Genomic DNA, 6,000 nt, shown 5'->3' on the forward strand with positions numbered 1-6,000 from the left:
GTGTGCCAGGCCCCGTTCTCTGGGAGCTGACAGTCCAGGGAGGGGAGCAATGTTGCCTGGAAAGGGGGCAAGGTGCCGGGGAGAGCAGCAGGGGGGCGCTAGCTTAGTTAGGTGGGTGGGGCATCTGGGGGGCCTTCCCAGAGGTGGTGAAGGAGTCAGTCAGGCCAAGAGAGCATGAGTGGGAGGAGGAGGCTGAAGGCAGAGGGAACAGTATCCACAAAGGCCCTGAGGCGGGTATGTGCCTGGCGCATTCAAGAAGGTCAGTGTGGCTGGAGGGGAGAGAGGCCGGGATGGGAGAGGTGGGCGGCCCCCAAAGGGCCTTGTGGGCCAAGGTGTTTTATTTTATTCTAAGCTCTGAGAAGCTGCCAGGGGATTTTTCACAGAAGAGTGACTTCCCTCTGGCTGCACGTGGGAAATAGACTGAGGGGATCGAAAGGAAGTGGGAGACAGGAGAGGAGACACCTGCAGGCCCCCGCTTCCGCTGGAGAGTAAGAGGAGGAAGACGGGTGGGAGATCTCTGTGCCCTGGCTGGGCGGGGTGGGAGAATGGCTGCCTGCAGGGGAGGCCGAGGCGGGAGGCCAGGAGGCCAGCACTCCCCACTGCGGGCCTGAGCCACGACCCGGTGGCGGATGGTGGTGCCACTGACAAATCTGGGCCTTCCAGTCAGAAGACAAGGAGGGAAACGATAAAACATCTCTTTAAAATTCCCTTCTCGCTTTAACTGGACCCTCCGCACATCCATCTCTACCAGCACCCCTACCCTCCGTGTCTAGCTCAGACTAATGGGCTTCTGAAGCCTGACACTGGCGACCGAATGGCCAGACCCCTGGACTCTGCATAACTGCACAGCAAGCACCCAAGAAATAGCTGTTGAATTAATTAAAGAAGGTTGTAGACGACCTTGGTGGCACCATAGAGGGGTTTGGAGGAAGGGAGGGCTGAGCCCCGGCACCCACTCTCTCCCTCTTCACCCAGGCCCATGGAAGGCAGAGGCTCTCTGGGATCTGGAAGGATGGGGAGCAAGCGATTCTAGAGCCCAGGAATGAAGGCCATCCCAACAGCCCTCGGGAGGTGACCCCCATTTTACAGAAAAGTGGGATTGGACCGCAATGCCCCCACCCCAGTGATAATGACTGAGTAGGGATTTGAACCCAGACCTGTCTGATTGCACAATCTTTATCTAACCTTTTGTCTTCAAAAAGGCTTTTAGAAAAATAAAAATAAAAAAGTAGAGATCCAAGCAGCAGGGAAGAACTCCTTCAGGTGGAGCCCCTTCCAAAACATTTCAAGAATAAATACAAGCGTGTGTTAGCATCTGCTGCTCGAGGCCTCCGAGGAGGACGCCTGGGGGCTGGGCTCAGGGCAGGAGGAAGGCTGAGTTGTCACATTTTCTTTCTGAACTCTCAGGATTAAAAAAAAAAACTTTTAACAACAGTTTAACAAGTGTACAGAGGTTCACACATCAGAAGTGTTCAACCTGATGCCTGTTTTCAAATGAACCCTCATGTGAGACCAGCAGTCAGATCAAGAAACAAGAAATAGAACATTCCAGTCCTACAGAAGCCAGCTTCCTTTACTCGGCATGTCCATGGGATTCATCCACACTGTTGAGCATTATCAGTAATGTGTTCCTTTTCAAAACCGATTAGTATTCCAGTGTATGCGTATTCCATAGTTTGTTTATTCATTCAGCAGCTAACAGGCACTTGAGTTGTTTCCAGTTTTTTTGTGTTGATGAATAAAGCCACTCTAAGATTCACACGGAGATTTTTGTGTGAACATGAGTTTCCATTTCTTTGGGGTAAATACCTAAGATGAGATGGTTGGATTGTGTACTAAGTATGTGATGAACTTGATTAAAACACTGCCAACCTTGTTTCCAGAGCTCTGGGCCATTTTGCATTCCCACCAGAAATGGATGAGAGAGTTCCAGTTACTCCACATCTTCATCAGCACTTGGTATTCTTAGTTTTTATTCTTTATTTTAGCCATTCCAGTAGGTAAGGAATGGCATCTCACTTTGTGTGAGTGCCCATGTGTGTGTGTTTAACAACCTTCTCAAGATATATTTGATATACAATAAACTGCCATATGTAAAGGACAAAGTTTGATAAGTTTTGACACATCTGTACACCAATGAACACAATGAAAACATCCATCATCCCAAAAGTTTCCTTATGCCTCATCTTTGTAATTTGCTCCCTCCCTCATCTCTCACTCTGCCCCCACTCCCCAGGCAACCAATGATCTGCTTCCTGACACTATTGATCAGTTTGCATTTTCTAGAAATTATATCAATGGAATCAGATAGTTCTCCTTTTTGGTCTGTGTTCTTTCAATCCACATAATTGTTTTAAGATTCATCATGTTGCAGTGTGTGTTAATAGTTTATTCCTTGTCATGGCTGAGTAGTATTCCATTGTATGGACATACCAGCGTATGGATATACTATTCATCTTTGGATGAACATTTGGGTTTTCCTGTTTTTGGCAATTACAAATAAGACTGCTATAAACATTCATAGACAAGTCTTTGTGTAGACATGGGTTTTCATTTCTCTTGGGTAAGTATATAGGAGTACAATTGCTGGTTTGCATGGTAAGTACAGTTGACCCTTGAAAATAGGTTTGAACTGCACAAGCCCATTTATATGTGGCATTTTTCAGTAAATATATTGAAAACTTTTTTTTGAGGCTTGTGATGATTAAAAAAAACATTTTCCTTTTGCAGGCAGACTTTATTGTAGGAACATGGTATATGATAGACGTAACATACAAAAATATGTTCATTGACTGTTAGCAGTAAGGCTTCCAGTCAATAGCAGGCATTAGTTAAGTTTTGGGGGAGTCAAAAGTTACATGTGAATTTTCAACTGTGTGTGGGGGTCAGCAACCCTAACTCCTGCATGGTTCAGGGGTCAGCTGTATATGCTTAACTTTTTAAGAAACTGTCAAACTGTTTTCCAAAGTAGCTGTACCATTTTTGCCTTTTGACCATCAGTGTCCAAGAGTTCCGGTTCTTCCACATTCTTGCCAACACTTGGCATGCCAATCTTTTAGATTTTAACCATCCTATCGGGTGCTTAGTGGTTTTAATTTGCATTTCTTTAATGACTAATGATGCTAAAGTCATCTTTCCATGGATTTACTTATAATCCATGTATCTTAATTAGTGAAGATATACAATATTCAAATCTTCTGTCCATTTCTAAATTGACTTTTCTTATTATTGACCTTAGAGAGTTCTTTATATGTTCTAGATACAAGTTCATTATTAGATAGGTGCTTTGTAGCTGGTTTCTCCCTAATCTGTGGGGAATTTTTTTTTTTTATCATATCCTTTTCCCATTTTTCTACTGGGCTAATCAGTGGTCTTGTTGATGTTTAAGAGGACTTTGTGTTTCTGCTGGTCTTCAGTTTCTGCCTACAGACCCTGCTCAGGAGGTTGCAGGTGGAGGTCTGGAGAGACAGACACTGTATGATCAAGAAAAAATTCTCCCTCTGCCCTTTACGTGCCTCCCACGGCCTCCATTTCCTCTTTCCTCTAATGGGGATGACTAAGGAGCCCCGTCCTAGGTTGAAGAGAGTTTTCACATATAATATGCTGGAAAGATGGGCCAGCAGCTTTCCTGGTATCATCCTGGTCACCGAAGGGGCCTGGATGTGGTTTGGAGTGCAGGTGTCACGTCTGCCACGCCCTGGCTGCATGACCTTGGGCATGAGCCTTCCATCTGTGTCCAAGCTTCCCCATCTGTGAAGTGGGTGCCCTGAGGTCGAATACACAAATGTGTGGAAAGCACTCAGGACAGGGTAAGAGCTGAAAAAATGTTGAGTATTATTATTATTATTATTATTGCTATTTAGTGAAAGTTGGACAAGTTCAATGGAATATCAGATTTTTATTGTTTGTAGCTGGTTGAGCTGAGATAGCGTGTCTGTGCCTGAGCAGATGTGCGGGTGAGTTGACCCTGAGCCAGCCTCACCCTGTCCCCTACATGGACTGTCTTAATCTTCACAGCAGCTCAGAGTGAACAGAGCTCATCCCCATGTTGAAAGAGGAGGAGCTGAAGGCCTAGGTCCTCACGGCTCCACCTCCTTCATCCAGGACCCACGCCCAAGCCCGGCCTGGGGTGCCCATCTGGGGAAAGTCTCCTGCACAGCCGTCCGGGGCTGGGAGGCACCAACCAGGGACCCAAACATTGATGAGGGTGGGAAGTGGGTGTAAGTCGATGATCAAAGTTAGGGGAGGTTGAGCATTTTAAATGGAATAAAGAATAGAGAAAGCTATACCTGTGCCCATCTGGTGTAGGAACAATGAGAACTAGTGTGCCTTTCTGGGGTCATTTTTGGTCTTCCCATACTTGGCCCAACGTGCCAGTCAGTACCTGATCAGGCTGTGATCTCCTCGGTGATAGCCAGTGACATGAACCAGGCCTATACATATTACTGGCTGCTTCTAAAAGTCACCAACAAATTTAAGCAAAATCCTAGGTGACAGTGAGTGAATATCTTCTAGTGGACTCTATTGGTTGAAATTCTATCAGTCACTTGAAATATAAATATATTGATGACAAAGGAGTAAAATACAGTCTTATGTTAATAATTATTGTGAATGTGGCCAACTGTATAAAAATAAGAAAGTTCAAATAAATAAAGACTAAGGAAATAAACGGATGGTTAAAACAAAAGCCATAACTTTGGATGAAACGTAGAGTTTTTTTCTTGAGCAAATATTTATACATAATTAAATGATAATGAGTAGCAGAACAGCAGGATTAATTCTAATGCTTATATCATTATGTGGTTTGCTCACTTCCATAACAAAGAATGAAATTCATAATAAGAATATAACCTTTAAGAATGTAATATTTTTCAGTTATTTCATTTCCTCTAGGTCCCTGAGTCTTTTAGGAAAAAATTTTTATTTGGCCATATTCAGAAAATGAAGGAAGATTTGGAGAAAATGAGGAACCCACATGTCTTTGGTCCTCGCCAGTTAAACTGCAGAACAATGGATGTCATGAGAGATCTTTAGGGTTCTATACTGTTTCCTGTCTCCAGGCTACAACTGCTGTATAAGCAACAAGCTGCATTATTGCTACAGATGCAATTACTTCAGTAGTTGAAAAGAACAATATTCTAAACTTGCCCACATCACAAATGCTGGTAAAAGTTCCATCTTGAGAGCATGTTATTAAAAAGTGTGTGTGGGATTTCGCTGGCCTGGACCACAGAGTCAGCGGTCTCCTTCAGTGTGTCTGTTGAGAGAGGCCATCTCTTCAGTGTGTCCTCAGGCAGGGTGGTGACCGGGGCACCAGGAAGGGGTCAGCTGTCAGCACGAAAGAATTACTGATCTACCCAATGAGCTCAGTCTTCGAAATTGGTTACTAATCAGAGTACTAAAGAATGGATGGATAATTTAAAATCATCTGATAGAATCTTATATCCCTTTCTCTTCCATATTTCTGCCATGGTAGAGACAGCTTGAGTCAGAGTGCAGGGAGCAGAGGTTGTAATCCTCAGGAATTTAGAGCCAAATTAATGTATGCAGTTAGGAGGGGAGAGGTGTAGCTGGTAAGACAGGCAGGGCTGGAAGGAAAAAGAGGGGAGGGCATCAAGGAGGGTGAGGAGTCGGTTCCCCGAGGCTGACAGGATCCAGGTGGAGCTCAGGACAGCAGGAAGAACCGCACATGGGGAGAGGGTGCGCTGGATAAATTCTGTGCAAAAATGTTAAGGACAAGGACACCCTCAGTAGAACAAAAAGGCATCCTACAGTATGGGAGAATATATTCATAAATGACATATCCGATAAGGGGTTGACATCCAAAATATACAAAGAGCTTATGCACCTCAACAAACAAAAAGCAAATAATCCAATTAAAAAATGGGCAGAGGATCTGAACAGACACTTCTCCAAAGAAGAAATCCAGATGGCCAACAAGCACATGAAAAGATGCTCCACCTCGCTAATCATCAGAGAAATGCAAATTAAAACCACAAT

This window comes from Manis pentadactyla, chromosome 5, assembly GCF_030020395.1.
Source record: "Manis pentadactyla isolate mManPen7 chromosome 5, mManPen7.hap1, whole genome shotgun sequence".
Lineage (NCBI taxonomy): Eukaryota > Metazoa > Chordata > Mammalia > Pholidota > Manidae > Manis > Manis pentadactyla.